Source organism: Rhinolophus hipposideros (assembly GCF_964194185.1).
Source record: "Rhinolophus hipposideros genome assembly, chromosome: X".
Taxonomy (NCBI): Eukaryota; Metazoa; Chordata; class Mammalia; order Chiroptera; family Rhinolophidae; genus Rhinolophus; species Rhinolophus hipposideros.
Genome location: NC_138046.1, coordinates 8,669,308 through 8,687,024, shown reverse-complemented (window position 1 = coordinate 8,687,024; position 17,717 = coordinate 8,669,308). Strand labels below are relative to the sequence as shown.

At 40.7% G+C, this 17,717-nt stretch overlaps 1 protein-coding gene across 1 annotated transcript in view; it reads left to right on the top strand.

Annotated features, from left to right (window-relative positions):
- Positions 1-7,953: 7,953 nt before the first annotated feature.
- Positions 7,954-17,717, top strand: part of PASD1 (PAS domain containing repressor 1) — a gene marked incomplete at its 3' end in the record, with an annotated part of 78,948 nt that continues 69,184 nt past the window's right edge. The window contains exon 1 of the mRNA XM_081042283.1: positions 7,954-8,019. The remainder of the gene's footprint in view (positions 8,020-17,717) is intronic.

Below are 17,717 nucleotides of genomic sequence, written 5' to 3'. Positions count from 1 at the left end.
AGGGATTGGACCCTTTTTCCGTCTGCCAAGAGCAGGTGTAGGGACTGTCCATCCCCACCAAACCAGGACCATGGTGTACAAATTGGCTTCAAAAGCAATTCACAGGTACCCAGATTCTTAAGTGATAAGGATGAGAGGGTCAAAAATCCTCCCACTCCTTTTAAATTAACTGAAAGCTGTTTTGGTCGATGTTGTAATTATGGTTGTGGGTAAAGCAGCTAGTTAACGGTGGTAAAACAAAAAAATTATGATAAAAGTATAGTTTAATTCTTCTGGGTTTAGCCTTTACTCAAATTTCATTCAACACACATTCCCATTGTTACAGTGCTCTGGGAGCTAGCGGTTGTGGAAAAGCCAAGTAGAAATAAGACTGGTACTGCTTTCAGGGAGCCCACAGGCTTACATTGTGCTTGAATATGTGACTCAGTGTCCTTGGTAGTGCGGAGGAGAGAGAGACTGACTTACTGTAAGAGGGTGGGCCTCAACACATCTCCCTCAAAGAGGTGAATTTAGATTGGGCTTTGAAGGATGCTTCCGTATCCCTAGAAGAAGGCAGAGGGAATGACATAGATGAACAAAAGCAAGGAGACGTGAAGAAGCATGGTGTTTTCCAAAGCAGGAGGTGATCCCGTGAGGGTGGCTAGTCCTGAAGCCATTGGAGGAGGAGGGCTGGGGAGCCAGCATTTGGTGGGTGGGGCAGTCTGAGGAGTTGCCTTTCATTTCTTGGACAATGGGGAGCAATGGCAAGGTTTTAAGAAAGAACGTGATTCCAGATCCCACATCTGATGGGAGGTGGACTCGTCAGGACTTGCTGGGATGGATTCGATTTGGGGGACAATGAAGGAGACGGAGCTGTTAAGAATGCCCCGCAGCTTTCTGACTTGTATGACTAGTTCCACTCACTGAGATGGGGGCACCAAACGAAGCACAAGCAGATTGGGCCAGTGTCATTTTGAACTTGACTGTGAGGTGCTTGTGGGACATCTAGGAAACAAACCACTGGCTATGTAGCCGGGACTAGAGCTCAAGGGAGCTGTCTGCGCTGGAAATAAAGACCCAGAATTGTGGAGTTCCCTGTGGCAGAGGCTTCTGTGGACTCTTGGTACCTCTGTATGGCTCTGCTATGGGGAAACTGAGTCATGCCTACCTGCTGCAGTCATAAAAAAGCTGCTCTGTCTCCTGTCATACCCATGTCACTTATGCTATGTCTGAATGTTGATAGGTGCAAGATGTATGTGACAAAGGCCCCCACTGGGTTTTTAAGGTGATTATTTTAGAGCATTAGTCTCTTGAAAGACAAGAGCCGAACAATTGTTAGTTTTTTTAATAGAGCACATAAAGTGCCTTAAAGTAGGCCTCCCCGTTTACACTCTGCAAAGAAACTTTACATTTTTTTGGTGCGCACGTGCACATGCACGTGTGCATGAGAGAGAGAGAGAAAGAGAGAAAAAGAGAGAGAGCGCCAAAAAATGTGTACCATTTTAAGAAAGGAAAACTGTATTAAAATTATAATGCTCAATATATACCAATAACAAAAGATGACTACAAGTCACGTCTGACTTCTGCAGTTACAAGAGGTGCTCAGAGTGGTTACCATCAGCATCCAGACACTTCTCATGACCTGGAACTACTGCTTGAGCAATGCTGAACAAAGTGTCCAGTTGTATACATTTTTGGCACCCCGCCCTCGGTGTGTGTGTGTGTGTGTGTGTGTGTGTGTGTGTGTGTGTGTGTGTGTTTGCTGGCCTCTAACTTCAGGTCTCCTATTTGGGAGAATGAACTTTTAAGTCAGTTGTTTCCTCATAGAAAACAGTAAGTATACCCCCATAATGTAGGCAATAAGTTGTGGGAGCTTCACTCTCTTCTCCCAGCTGGGTCAAGACAAATTTAAAATATTTTGGGGTACTCTGCAGACAGGACTTAGTAAGGATGTTTACTCTTTGCCTTCTCTAGTATCAGCTCTGTTTGCTGACCTTCTCAAGAAACGTAAGTGTGAGCTGTGCTGTGTGGCTCAGACCACACAGCACTTTGAAATGATAAAGCTTAGTTGGGTGGCCAGTTATCTCAGTTGTTTGGAGCATGGTGCTGATGGCACCAAGGTTGCCTATTCAATCCCTGCATGGGCCACTGTAAAAAAAAAAAACAAAAACAAAAACAAAAACATTAAAAAAAAATAAAAAACCAAAGTATCAGCCAGGAGTTTGACCAGGAAATTGAAAGGCCTATCTGCACAAAATAATTGTACTTTGAGGTGAAATTCACAAAGTCAATCGCCATGAAGAATCTGGAAACTTTCAGTGAAAGCTGTTCCATTTTTCTATGCTTTGCACAAGGAACAAGTTGGAATCTTTTGTGTAAAATGCCAACATATGTGATCACAGAAGGTATCTGAAGTGTACTTAGCAGAGAGGATGTTGTAATTGTCAGCGAGAGCATTTGCAGTCTCACCTTAATGTGGCTATATCTTAACCATAAGCATTGTGAAAAGGAATTGTGTGGGAATGGGGGCTGGGATGGCCAAGAGTCAGCAACAATTAAGGAGATAGTTTTAAGTGAGGAGGTCCATAGCCCTTCATTGAGGAAGTTAAAGGTTTCTTTGGCCCCTATTTCTAATTTGAAAACTATGTGGCTAATAAATTGAGAATCTTTTTACTGAAGCAAAGTACATTTTTTGGCACATAAATCATGTATCAATCTTAAATTGCTTTTGTTGCATATGGGTTTTTATTAATGGACATGGCCCCCTTTTTAAAAATATTCAACAGATTCTGGGAGAGAATTTCCCTGCTTTTTTGGATAAGGCAGACAAGGGTACACAGAAGAGTGGAATAGGATTCAGGAGAACTGGGAGATAGGCTGGGGAATTACCTGAAGGCAAGGAAGCTAAAATACTTTAGGAGAAACCACCTAATTTCTAAAGGGCTTGTTCTTAGTAGAAAAATAAGGATCAGTTTGACTTGCCCTGTGAACAAACTGTGTTTACAGTTTTCACAGTTACATTAAAAAGACTGGAAAGAATTAATCTGAAATGGTAATATTTGCCTCTAAGTGGTAGAATTATTTTTCATTCTATTTTGTAAATGTAACACTTTCAGAAACAGGAAAACTAAAATAAATTTGTTTTTAAAAAATGAAATTGCAAAAGAAACAAGAAACCTGGCTCTTTTCCAGCATTCTAATAGGAAATGATTGTAGAGTTCTACAGAACTGTTGAAGGGACTACATAGTGATGAAAGGTTTTTGATCTCTTTGGGAAGTATTGTAGGAAAAGCCTTTGTGGGAGCTCCCAGCTCCCACAGCCCCTTTCCTGTGTGGAGGTTGGGCTCCAGGACCTTTGTCTTGAGTGGTGAACGCCCAGCATGCAGCCAGCAGCACTAGCAGTGGGCACTTCCTTACGGAACACCTTTTGGGTCTGAGACTGACAATTGTCCTGACTCTAATTCGGTAAGCTGTCAGGCCTGTGGGCTGCCAGCTGCCTTAGCTTTACCCAAAGGAGGCGGTTCATTCATTCTTTTACTGTGGATTGTCAGCTGAATAAAGCGGCCCACCACAGCCTGCGGGACAAAAGCTCTCCATTAGGATTACACTGCCAGGTTGGAGAATGGCCCTTTCAACGCTGTACAGACTCAAATAGGGGCTGCACTCAGCCGACCACCTTTATGCAAATCCCTCCTCTTTGTCCAGAGGACCCCTCTGTGACAGGCCAGCTAAGCCTTTCTGGGCAGATAGGCTTTGTACAGGGCTGGGAGGGAGATCGCCCAGGTTAGGTGTTTCTAGGAGGAAAAGCGAATTAAAATGGTTTTGTTAATGCCATTGCTAATAAATTGAACACGGGCAAAACCTTCTTGAGCTTATGGTATTATTGAGGAAGAACAAATTATTGCTCAAAAGGAATAAACTGAAGGGACGGAGTTCAGGAGTGCTGACATCGTTGTTCCTTGACATTATGCAAAATATATTACATCTTTATCTGTTGTTTCCCCATATCTCCCAGTTTCCTTTCTGATGTTGGGCTTCTTTGGTTTTGTCCAGAGTGGAGAAGCTGCTCCGTCTGAGCTCACTTCCTCACTTGCTTTGGCTCTCTTCTATCTCCTTGCTGTGGTTTACTCCCTCCAACCTTCTGATTGAATATTTCCAAGGTTTTATCTTCTCCTCCTCAGACACTCCCATAGGGCACTCTAGGGGTTAGTTGAATTTCATGTATTCTTTGTGCACATGTCTGATAGAATCATGGGTTCTCCAAGCTGGGAGAGATTTCCGAGTCATTTGTCCAACTCTGTCATGTCCATGTGGTCAAGTTGGCAATTCTTGTCAAATACAACGGTACCTCTGTTTTTGAACGCAATCCGTTCTGGAAGACCGTTTGAGTTCTGAAATGTTTGAAAACAGCCGACAGCTAGGCGTCAGGATCTTGCACTCAGTGGAAGCCACGTGACATTTTCGACTTCCCAGGCATGTATGAAAACCGAAGCATTTACTTCCGGGTTTATGGCATTCGTAAACCAAAATGTTCGTCAACAGAGACGTTCGAAAACCGAGGTACTACTGTACAGGGTGGGCTTTCCTGCACGTTTCATTGATGCCTGAACATGCAAGAGAACCCAAAGCTGGTGAACTTTCTCTTCAGACTCTTCCATAACCCGGTTTCCCTTTAGTAAAGAACACCTCTGGCCTTTTGGCCTTCAGCCGTTTCAGCCACTGCTGCCCCCAGGCCCATAATGGTAGTATCACATCTGTTTCTTAACTTACTAGTTGTCCCTTCTCATATCAGTTGGCTTCCTTCGTAGCATGTCGAAATCCATCTTCTCTTGCAACTTTCTTTTCTTCCTTCTGCAACAACTACATTCGAAGGTCAAGCCTTAGCCTGTCTGCTTGAGCTTCCTGCGTCATCTTTCTCATAGTTGGTCTGATCTTGTTAGTCCCTTGTCAGAAATTCTCAGTAGTGCCCAGCTATCTTACAAATGAAATAAAAATGTTAATAGCTTCAGTTAGAGAACCCAGCCTGCCTGACCACATTGATTTTCCCATTTGATTCTTATACTTCTCAACATTCCAGCTACTCAATTTTTAGATAATTCTTATGACAGTTATATGACTCTTCTTTGAAATAATAATAAAGATTATTTCCCTGTAGGTCCATTAGCTTTAAGGCCTAATGATGATGGCAACAGCAACCACAGCAGCAATTCAACAGCTGGCACACTCCCCAGCACGTAGTAGGTAACTACTTGGGACGTGAATAACTGAATAAATAAATGGAAACACTTGAAATCACTGTAGACACCTTAATTTGCCCAGCAACCAGAAGTATCGGACTCAATATCCCGAAAACGGAATTCTTGTTTCTTTGGTAACTTCCTATGGAGTCAAGTATAGTAATTCCTCAGTTAATGTGATTGATAGGTTGTGTAACTTGAAGTGAAACGATGTATAACAAAACCAATTTTGCCATAGACTATTGGTAAAACAAGAGTTAAGTTCCTATGAAACGATGTTGAACAAAATGATGTTATTCAAGGACCTGCTGTAGAGTAAAGCTTAATAAATGTAGACTAAGAATGACCTAAAAATACTCCAATATAATCTGTAACATGTTCAGGTTCTTTACTCAAATTCAGTATTTTTCTGTTTATCTACATGAATCTTCCAGTATTATTTTCTTTGATTTGTTTTACCAAATGGCTCTCAATATTTTAAACTGAAAATGAACTGAAGACAGAAAACTTACCTATCAGATTCTTAATTAAATGATTCACTAAGATCTCTTTAAATGGCTCACTTAAAATATACCTTTATATAAAGAGAGATGGCCATCTACATTTTTTTTTACATCTTTTTCTACGTCTTAGATCTTTTTTTTCCTTCTAAATCCTGAGGTCTCTGGATAAAGAGCAAGCCTTGTCACAGTCCTCAACCAGATGAATGTGATTTATTCCTTATAGTTTTACAGGCTAAATTCATACAGCCATGTGTTGTAGAAAGGAACTAACCATGTTCCATGAACTTAGGGGAAAGACTGATAACATATGACTTTCATATAATGCCAAGTAGGGTAGGTGCCATCAAGGGTATAAGAAAAAGGATCAGAAAAGGCTTCATGGAGAAGGTGCTTTGGGAAATATGCCTTGAATAATAGATATGGCTTCAATCAGTAAAGATATGGGGAATGGCATTCTAGGCAGGAAGACTATCACGAGCAAAGGCTGGATAGGGGGAATGAAGAATGTGTGTCTGGGTAATGGTGAGTGCTTCCTGGAATGCAGAAGACAGGGGCAGTGGTGCAGCTGAAAAGGTGAGTTGGGTCATACTGTACAGGGCTTTGGCTGACAGACTGAAACAGTTTTAGTATGAGTGATACTTAAAAGCTGCAGAGGAAAAGGACATGTGACCATGATATGAGAGCACAGTCAATAAATATTCGTTGAGTAATTACAAATTGAACCTCTATATTCTCCCTTTACTAACATGATCTTGTCTGCAATGAGGGGAGATAGAATCAGCTTGGTAAACTAAATGAAACCCAAACTTATCTAAATAGATGGACTCCAAAGTCCACATCACCACTCTTGCTTGCTTTGTAATGGTGACAAGTGACAAATCCTGTCAAAGGATCTTTCTCAAGGTTAGAACTGTACCAAAAAAGTAGTTCTGGATGCCAGTCACCGGTGAAATAAGCATCACGCATGAGTGCCACCGCGGGCACCCAGCTGGGTTCTTCCAGATGCTCTTGGGCTAAAGTGAACTGAGGTCATCTGGTGAGGAATGGCCCTGATTCCCTCAGTGGATGCTTTTGAGCTTTTACACTGTGCCAGGTGCTGGGGACAGGGAATAATGAGACCAGATTCTGGTCTTGTGCTCATGCTCTAGTGGGGGAGACAGACAAGGGCTTGATAGTGATCAGGCATCCTAGAAATTGACAAGTGCCCTGAGAGAGTGGTAGACAATGAGCTCTAGAGGGCTCAGGGAGGAGGAATCTGAGGAAACATGCACGAGAGAGCCTTCTACATGATTCTGGAAAATCTTGGAAAAATGATATTTTGGGGGGACCAAACCCATATATCCAGATCCCCAGATACTTTCAGGCCTTATAGATACTATGACAAATGTTTGCCAAGCATCAGAAACAGATTTCTATTTGACATGAGAGTAGCATGGGGATAATCTTGATTCACCTCGAATTTTTTACATAACCATTTGCAAATTCCAGTGCTTTGACCAATATTAAAGCATGGCTACTTCATTTATACACTTACTCATTGAATAACAATTTTGGGGCAAAAGTGACGATGGGAGGTCCAGGGAAGATTTGGGGAAGATTTTCTATTTGGGGACCATGCTATTTGGCTTCAGCCTTGGTACCACCCAGATATATCGTACGAGGATTGTGTGTTACTCAGAGAAAGTCCGAACATTTCCTGCCTAATGCAAAGCAAGTTCATAGCACCTGTTAGAAGAAATGCATGAACATCAAGATTCACTTCTCTACCTATAAACCAAATTAAAGATTACAAGTGAAAGGTTTGTTGTTGTTGTTCTTTGTTTTAATTGCACAAAAAGGAGAGTTTGTGTAGAGGCAGACCTTAATATCATCTCTAGGACTTGTATCAAGGCCGCTGGACAAGACAGCATCAGAAAGCTTAGCCCCTTTGGTCAAGTAGGCTGCCTCGGTGATTGAAAGGGGCTAGAATTAGGAGTTTATGGAAATTTGACTTCATGCAGAAGCTAGAAGCACTTTGAGAACATTCTCGAGTGAGGAGCAATCCTAGTTTCTCCGCCTCCTAGCATTGCTATGAGAATCAGCGTTATATAGAAAAGTCAGTTCTAACCTGCAAAGTCTTGGTAGTTATAAAGGGTTCTCTTATCTTCATTTTAAATGTGCAGTTACATGATCATTAACTTCTGTTTCTAGAAGGGCTAGTTTGATCTAGAAACATCTGTTTCTTTATAGGTCATCTGGCTATTCTTACTATTACATTGTCCACGGACAACACTCATCATTTTCTTCATTCTCCTACTTGGGTAAGAACATTTTTTATCTTTTAGACTTTTCTTTTATACATTTATATTTTACTGTGTATTTTTAATCTAATGGAGGTAAGAATCTACTGTGTTTTGAAACTGATCGGTAAGTTGTACGTTATTGGGGGAAATCTAAGTAATAAGCTGCATTTTAAAATAATAATAATAACACCTAATTTAGTCAACAATTCATACAATCAAGACATACTCAGGTTTAAAGCATGGGTCAAGATGTAGCAGCATTCAAATAGTCACACTCTACTCTTAACACTTGTGAATTAAATGCATGTGGAATTGTGTAGCACAAATAATAAAAATATCTGTTTACAGATTTCCTTGATTTTCACCAGTTACAGATTCAAAATGTAAATTATATTTTACCTTAAGAGATTCTGCTTTGTCACTCTAAATATAGCACTCTACCTTGCAGATCCATCCATGTTGTAAAAAATTGCAAGGTTGCCTTTTTTAAATGTTTGCATAATGTTCCATTGTGTGTATGTGTGTGTGCACGTGTGTGTGTGTGTGTATATATATGTGTGTGTGTGTGTGTGTGTGTATATATATATATATATATATATATATATATATATATATGTTCTTTATTCACCTATCGATGGACACCTATGTTACTTCCATATCCATACATAATTATTTTTAAAAGTCAGCATCTGTGTGTATTGCATATAAGGTAGATCTAATGTGGACAGTGTCATACCAACTGTTTATCTTATGAGCCAGTAAAGGCTCACAAGTAAAGAACTTCAAAGTTTAAAATTAGCCTTTTAGTTGTATATCTTGGTCATTTTTATAAAATGTTTGAATTGGATGAGTGGCTAGAATAACCTTTAGTTTCTATAAATTTTAACATACTGTGCAATCAAGTTTTATGACCATATGAGTAATAATGGAGGACTTTGTAAAATTTATGCAGTTCTGTAGCATCCTGCTCGAGGATAAGTTATTACTAAGGAGCGAAGGAACAACTCTGTCAGGAGCCTAAAAGCCATAGGTGTTTTAGGGAGGGGCATACTGAAATAGACATGAGAGTAGCATGGGGATAATCTTGACTCACCTCGAATTTTTTACATAACCATTTGCAAATTCCAGTGCTTTAACCAATGTTAAAGCATGGCTACTTCATTTATTCACTTAGTCATTGAATAACAATTTTGGGGCAAAAGTGACGTTTTAAACTGCAATTACTTTTGCACCAACCTCTTTACAAGTCTGAACTCTCAAAGAGCAGTCCATATTAACTCCGTGTCTTTATCCTCATGAGTCCACATTTAGAAAATGACTCTCAAATGTCAAATGGATTTGACTTACACACAGCTCTTCAGGAAAGATGCTATCTGATGAGGGGAGGCATTCCTTTACTTCCACAACTGAGTCCACTTTTTACATAAGAGCTATCTGGTAAAGAGACCCAGGATATCAAGACGTAAGATTTTCTCCTGTTGATCATTTCCCTTTACTATATATATATATATATATATATATATATATATATATATATATATATATATATATATATAATTTTTTTTTTTTTACAAATGAACTATCAATTACACTTTTGGGTTTCTTGTTCTTCATTTTTGGTAGGTTCTTGGGTTCATTCTTATAGATATGAACCAATATTGGAACATGGTGACTAAATGATGAAAAAAAGGGGAGAAGAAATAAACAGGGGAGAGGAAGAGTGTCCACTGGCTGAGCCTGGAAAGAGAAGCAATGCACAGCCAGCTGTTAGCTCAGTTTTGCACAGTATCAATGAGTAGCTGAAATAGAGAGGACAGAGTTATGAGCTGTGAAGGACAGATAGGAAACATTTTCTGTGTAAGTATCTGACTCTAGGAAATTTCAGGACAGTATTTCCAACAATGAGTTCTTGGGTCTTGAGTGAGCCTAAGAGCATTAAACCAGGGCCCACTGGATAATGACAGCAATAAATACCCAAAGCGGATTTAGGAGAGCTCTTGGGTGGGAGAAAGGTGTAGCAGGGGCTTGGAACCCATCATCTCCAACCACTGGAGGGTGGAGAGTTGGGAAGGAGTCGATGAAATGCACCTCAGGATTCTAACCACCTACAAAGCTAGAGTGCTGCTGCACTTCAGCCTCGATGCAGTCTAGGGTCTTGAAGTAACCTGGATTGTCACTCTTTGCTATGGAGCAGAGATTCTCAAATACTCAAATCTTCTGTCTCTCAAATCACTGTCAAGGGACTGGGCTCTCATGAAGACAGAAACCAAACTCCCCTATGTATCACCGTCAAGGACGTTGATGTGTTTAGGTAGTCAGAATAGTCATAATTTTTGGTGAGTTCCAAGGACACGATCCATTGCAGAAAGGTTATTAGACATAAATGCGATTGCTACAAAACGTCAAAGTAATTAATTTGTCAATGTAACCAGAATTGGGAGAAACATGAGATGTGTGTGCTTATTCTTAGCTGGAAGGTCACAGATGGAGAATGGGGGGGAAGGTGGAAGGAGGGTTGGTGGGAGATGACACATGACATTAACAGGTGGGCAAGAGTGTTGAAAGAATGCCAACACTAAGTCAAGGAGAGGCAGGACTTCAGTGAGTGAACTCTCGGGCACTGCCAGCAACTCTCAGGGTAGCCTTGGGAAAGTTAGCTAAACACTCTGGGCCCCATTTTCCTCATATGTAAAATGGGGAAGGTAATAATAAAACCTGGGATGCAGTAAGTACTTAATTAATGTCAGCTAATGTTATTACTGTGTTTATTTTTTTTTGAAAAATCTTTTATCTTCCTGCTACTGTAAAGTTAAATTCAGTAAATGTGCTTGAGTCTGTACCCCATCCCGATGGAGGTTTATTACTTAAATATAAAATTACCATTATAATAAGGATGTTTTCATCTTCAAGAAACTCTTATAGCAAGGGGCCTGAAGTCAGATTCCTAGCAAGTCCCACCCTAGTTTCTTTGTGATTTCAAAGGGGATGGATAGCAGCATACTTCTGGTAATTAAATGGAAAAGTTTGCAATATTTTTCGGTTTTACATGTCTCTTGGAATTCACGAAGTGTTATAACTTGATGAAATCCTTTTTAAGCGAGGGGTTATAATGATTGGTTTAAATGCCTCTTTATTGACTGAGGTTCATGAGGGCAGAGTCTATGTGATTCTCATCTCTGAATTCCCCTGCTTGGCATTGCCAAGCTCAGCTCAGAGTAGGCACTCCATGAATGTACTGGGAGAAACGCGGTACTTTAGCTTTTCAAAATATGGTACTTTCATATGTCCTACCGTAGTCCTGAAAGAATTCAGACTAAGCCTAGGGGAACTCAAAAGAAGATCTGAAAGATATGAAAAAAAAATCTACTGATGCTTCCTGTTAGTTCTCAGCTAGAGTTTTAAAAATGTCAATTAGAATATTATTAATGTAGTGGATTAATAGAAAATCAAGGTTGATGTACAGTGGCATAGCTAGAAATGTAGAGACTTTGCGAGCAATAGTTTTAAGAGTACAAACTTTCAGTTATAAGATGAATAAGTCCTGGGATGTCATGTAGAGCACGATGACTATAGTTAATAATACTGTGTTGTATACTTGTAATTTGTTAAGAGAGTAGATCTTAAGTGTTTTTACCACAAAAAAAAGATAATTATGTGAGGTGATGATAGATGTGTTAATTTGATTGTGGTAATCATTTCACAACGTATATGTATAGCAAATTGTCATGTTGTACACCTTGAAGATAAACAATTTTATTTGTCAATTATACAAATAAAGCTGGAAAAAATAGAATTCCCCGCCATACGCTACGGTAGAGTACTCTTATCGCGAAATGAAAGCTAGCCCAAGTAATAGAGATTGACAGAAGCAGTCAAGGAAAGATAGTGCCAGACAGGACATCCAGAAGTAAAACAGAAGTACTGTCCCAATCAATCATCCATGATTAAAGCTTTTTTTCACCATCTCAGGGGTTAGGGCTTTTACGAGGATTGATTTCCGTTTAATACTACATAGGACATGCTTTCAGAATAACAAAAAACATTAAGTTCTACAGGTTGATTGAATTCTACTTAAAAATCTGAAAAATCTTGTTTGTCACCTGGATCTCTATAAGGTTCATTTGTGACGTTGTCCAGCTATTTTGGCTAGCAAATATAATGTGTACATCAGATCAACAGAGACTTCCGGTCAGTTCTGTGTTGCCAGGAAATTTGGTCCTGCAGAGAGGCCTGTTCTTTTAGTTGAAATCAGCCCAGTGCAGAACTTCCCTTTGCCTGTTGGGAGTGGAGGTAGCCCTGGACAGTTAAAAAGGGCTAAACAGTACTTTACCCATTAAATGTGAGAAACTTGGAATTCATTTATCCTGTAAATGCTTCCATTGGCCTTACCCACCCTCTAACCCTTTGAAATGGCGTAAGACATGATAGGATTGGTGAGCCTCACACAAAACTCACTTTGGGCATTGAATAGGCTGAATTTCTCTGGAAGCATTTCTTCTCTGAAATCCTAGGACTCCCGGAGAACCCATCCCTTTCATGTTTTTGGCACTCTAAATTCCCGTGTCCTTTCTTCTGTCGCTTCGATGTCACCATAAACTTTGCAAAGAGAAGGGAGGTATGTTAAAGTGAAATAGTTTGCTCCAACACTCTCACGAAAGGTAACATAAATTCTCTATATCATCTTTTGTACTTAATGCACATTAAATTGGATTAAACAAATATCTAGTAATTTGGGTGTATTGAGAATGGTTTTAGATACTTTAGGGTGAAAGCACAGTAGGATTTGTCTGCCCTGAGGGACCTTACATTCTAATGCCCACAGGGCAGTTTGTATTGGGGTCTTCAAAGGAAAGACTTAGGGGAAATCCGGGAAGACTTCCTGGAAGCAGTGACATAGGGATGGAATGCAGTCTAGTGTAGTTTTTAACACCAATACCAGACTCTGGATGCAAATCTCTGATGCCCCACTCACTAAGCTGGGTGATTTTGAGCTACCTTTCTGTACCTCAATTTCCTGAGAAACTTAGATGATAACATCAGAACATACTTTATAGAAACGTGAGAATCAAATAAGTTACTTGATGCAGATATCAGGGCCTCTCCGTAGGTCTGGGATAGTGGGGGACCCAGGGTAGAGCTTTAGGAGGAGGGGCAGGATTAGGTCAGTGTATCGGATCATGTTGGCTGCTAGGTGAGGATGGAATGGAGCGGGGCAGGAGTGAGACCCACGATGAGGTGTTTGCAGGAACTGAAGTGAAAAGCCTGAACTTGAGGTCTGTCTTGGAGGATAGGCAGGAGCAGGCAGGCGTGAGCCACAGTGCCGAGGTGGGATCCATAGTCAGGCCATGGGTACTGATCAGATGGGCCCAGTGAGGGCAGAAGAGGAACAGAAGGTTACGAAAGGGAACTTGGCAACTTTCGTTTGCAGGCATAGAATGACAAAGCTCACACTTGAGGAGTTTTGTCATATAACTGGGGTTTTCTCTGCTAAGATCTTGGTAAACATGAAGAATTGGACTTTCTGTTCCTTTTAGAGGATTATTGTACAATACAGTGGAAATTTAGTTCTGGAGAAGTTCTGTTGTTGGAACCAAAGGAAGGAAATGTTGAGTTCTGTTGATGGGAAAGGGAAGGAAGGGGAAGGAACAAACATTAAATATCACCCGAATTCCTCCACAGCCTTGGGATTCTAGAGGACGTGGGACTGTGGAAGGGACACTCAGTTTGACCATGGACGAGGATGCAGATTACTTAGAGGCTTCGTGTACAGCCCAGGCAAAGGCTGGGAGACAGAATGTGGAAGATTGCATCCGAGTGGACAGCTAGAAAGCTCAGACATTTCCCACTTATTCATATGCTGTCTTCCACATCAGCTGGGCCTCCAAAATAGTTTAGAGAGCTGCCAGAGCAATCATCTCAGAGTTTAATAACAGAGAAAGAAAGTGAGCAGTGTGGTAAGACAGGGAAAGCTCCTTTTCCCTGAGGTTTGAAAAACAGTACAGAGCAGATGAAGCAAATGTTTACAGACTGATTCGAATCTCAGTTCTGTCAGGTACTAGTAGTATAACCTCAGACAAGTTACTTCAACTGTAACTTTTTTTCCAATTTTATTGAGATATAATGACACATGACATTGTATAAGTTTAAGGTGTACATCATAATATTTGACATATGTACATATTGTGAAATGATTACCCCAGTAAGTTTAGTTAACATTCATCACTACACGTAGTTATAAAATGTTTTTCCTTGTTATGAGAACTTTTAAGATCTACGGTCTTAACAACTTTCGAATATACAATACAGTATTGTTAACTATAGTCACCATGCTGTACATTACATCCCCAGGATTTATTTATTTTATAACTGGAAGTTTGTACCTGTTGACCCTTTAATTCATTTCCCCCATCTCCCACCCCCCACCTCTGGCAACCACCAATCTACTCTCTGTTTCTGTTAGTATCTCTTTTTTTTTTTAACTTCCACATATAACTGAGATCAGACAATACTTGCCTTTCTCCGTCTGACTTATTTCACCTAGCATAATGCCCTCCAGGTCCATCCATGTGATTTCCAGTGACAGGATTTTCTTCTTTTTCGTGGCTGGATAGCATTCCATGCGGGCGGAAAATGGGAGTAAACAGCACTTATCACACAGGGCTGCTGTGAGAATTAAATGGTGGTATTTGAAATACACAGGACCTCGCTTGTATGTAGTAAGTTCCATAAATGTGGATAATTATGGCTCTATCTCTCTTGCCCATATCCCACTGCAAGTCCTCAACCTCTCCCAGCTGGACTCCTCGGGTCTTGGAACCCAGTGCTTCTCAAAGGTTTGTGTGCATAGGCATTACCTAGGGCTCTTGTACTGTGACAGTTGTGATTCAGCAGGTCAGGGCAGGCCGAGAATTTGCTTTTGGGTAGGACCAATCCTGCTGGGCTGGGGACCACACTTTAAATAGCAGAAATCTAATTGATATCCCTTCTTACAGCCTCAACTTCTTTCTAACCATGTAATCCACCCCAAGGTGATCTTTATAAAAAGCAATATCAATGATATCTTTGTAAAATACCAATTCAGGTCATAGCACTTGCAAGTGTCCCCATGGGGCACTAGGGGAGATCAAGTTCACACTTCTCCTCAACCTGATATTCGAAGCTCTTTGCTTCTAACCCGAACCTACCTTCCTACGTGTTCTTGATTTCAGTCACACTATGCTGCTTACTGGGCAGGCCATCCACTTTATTTTTGTTTTCATTTGCATTTTTTATTTGTCATGGTAAAGTATACATGCCATAAAATTTACAATTTTGACCATTTTTAAGCATACAATTGAGCGGCGGTAAGTGTCACAGTGCTGGATAACCATCACCCCTCTCCATCTCCAAACTTTTTCATCATCCCAAACTGAAACTGTCTCCGTTAAATAACATCTCCCCAATTCCTCCTCCCTCATGCCCCTGGTTACTATTTCTCTTTCTGTCTGTTATCATACATGGTTTAAAAATATTTATTGAGGCCTTACTTCATATCTGACAGTAGGCTGGGCACTTGGCTATTTATTATTTCAGTGAATCTTCCTAACAGCCCTCTGTAATGGTGCTCTGAATATTCTCATTTTATAGATGAGGAAACTGGGGCCCAGAAAGGTCAAATAACTTGCCTGAGTTCACACACTAGGAAGAAGTCAGGTCAGTTTGATGTCACCATACCGTCATGTTCCACTTGCTCAGGCTGTTTTCTGTCTGTGATGTCCTTGTCTCCCCTCACCAGTTGAGGACTTCTAAATACATTATGCGGTTATCTGAGATGCCACCTGCTGTGAAGTTTCTAGTCTAGTAGTGACGATCCCCTTGCCTTGAATCAGTGGATTTATGTAAGTGTCATTGTTCCCAGGGAGCCTGTGTGCCACCAAGGTGTAGAGGAGACAGGCATTGAATAAACTGCTGAAATTTCAGAACTGGCAAGACGATGGAAGGGTTTTATAGAAGATCGAGAGACTTAATTGGAATAAGATTAGGATTAGGATTTAATTTAAATCCTAATGGATTAATGGATTGCTGATCTCTTTCAGGGCCAGATTCAGTTTTTACTGTACCCTGTAGAAACTGGAAATATTTGGCCATAATGTCGGAGGTTGTAAGAAACCTTTTGCTTCTTAGTATTCCTTATAGCCTCAGGCAAAGAGAACATGCCATGCAGAATTCCCCAAAATGTGAAACCAATAAGAGATACACTTTTAGATCTGACTTTGTTTCTCTGCAGATCTAGGTTTGCCTTTTGCCCTCCTCCCCCTTTTTTGGCCTGTCTGTCTTTTTCGGAATAGGATTAGGTGGGTGAGAAGTGTTTAGCAACCTTTGGCTGCTCATCAGCATTTTTCCAGGTAGAACTCAGTGTTTCTTCATTTATTCACTCACCAAACATTTATTCAGCATGCATTTTCTGCCAGGAAGAGTTTAGGGTGCTGGGAATACAACAATGGACATAACTGACCCGACTCTGTCTTCAGAAGGGACCACAGAATGGGCACAGAATGAGCCTCAGCTTTGGTCTAGGAAAGAGTGGACATGTACCTGTGTAGGCGTGTGTACTCCTGTGCACATGGGCTCATTTCCTTCGTTGCCTGGATTCCCCACTACCTCATCCAGGCCAGGGCCTATGCCTGTGAAGTGAGAGCTGGCTCAAAGCACTCAAGTTCGAGCAAAGAAAGGCCACTCACTAGGGATACTTCAAAGGAATCAGGAAGCCTGGTCCTGCTTCTGAATCTCTTTTGGAGCATGACTTTGCCACTTGCCCTTCCTGGCTCATTTGGTGTGATACATGGCATACATGTTACAGAGTCCAGTTGAGGTTAATTTCCATTCTTGATTTTATCCCTTGGGAAGTTATGTTTCCTTAAGATGGATGAATAACAGATGAAATACAGTCTTATGAGTTATACTTTTTTTGAAGATTTTATTGGGGAAGGGGAACAGGACTTTATTGGGGAACAGTGTGTACTTCCAGGACTTTTTTCCAAGTCAAGTTGTTGTCCTTTCAGTCTTAGTTGTGGAGGGCGCAGCTCAGCTCCAGGGCCAGTTGCTGTTGCTAGTTGCAGGGGGCGCAGCCCACCATCCCTTGCGGGACTCGAGGAATTGAACCGGCAACCTTGTGGTTGAGAGCCCACTGGCCCATGTGGGAATCGAACCTGCAGCCTTTGGAGTTAGGAGCACGGAGCTCTAACCGCCTGAGCCGCTGGGCCAGCCTGAGTTATACTTTTTTGAAGAAAGTTTTGATGGACAATAAATTGGAAAATTCTACTGACTTGGTTGATATATTTATGCCATGCACATTTAACATCATTTTATTGTTTGGATAAGAACTTTTAAGTATTTCATTCTTTCTCACTGATTAAATATCTTTAATAAACCTGATCTGAGTAAGAGAAGATGGCTTCATTCAAACTGATGAAGCATGCCGTCATGCATTTCCCTCTATAAACTTACAAAAAGATTCCCAGAGTCATATTGAGATTTGAAAGACCACTTTCCTGGATCACTTGTTTATGAAAAATTGTGTGTGTGTGTCTGTTTAAAAAACGCGTTGATCCCTGATAATGCACAGCAACTTTTGTAACTACAAATATATGGCATGACTATCTTCCACAATGGCATTTAAAATACTTTGAGGTTTTGCTTTAACATAAACAAATATCGTAACCAGAGTAATAGCCAAA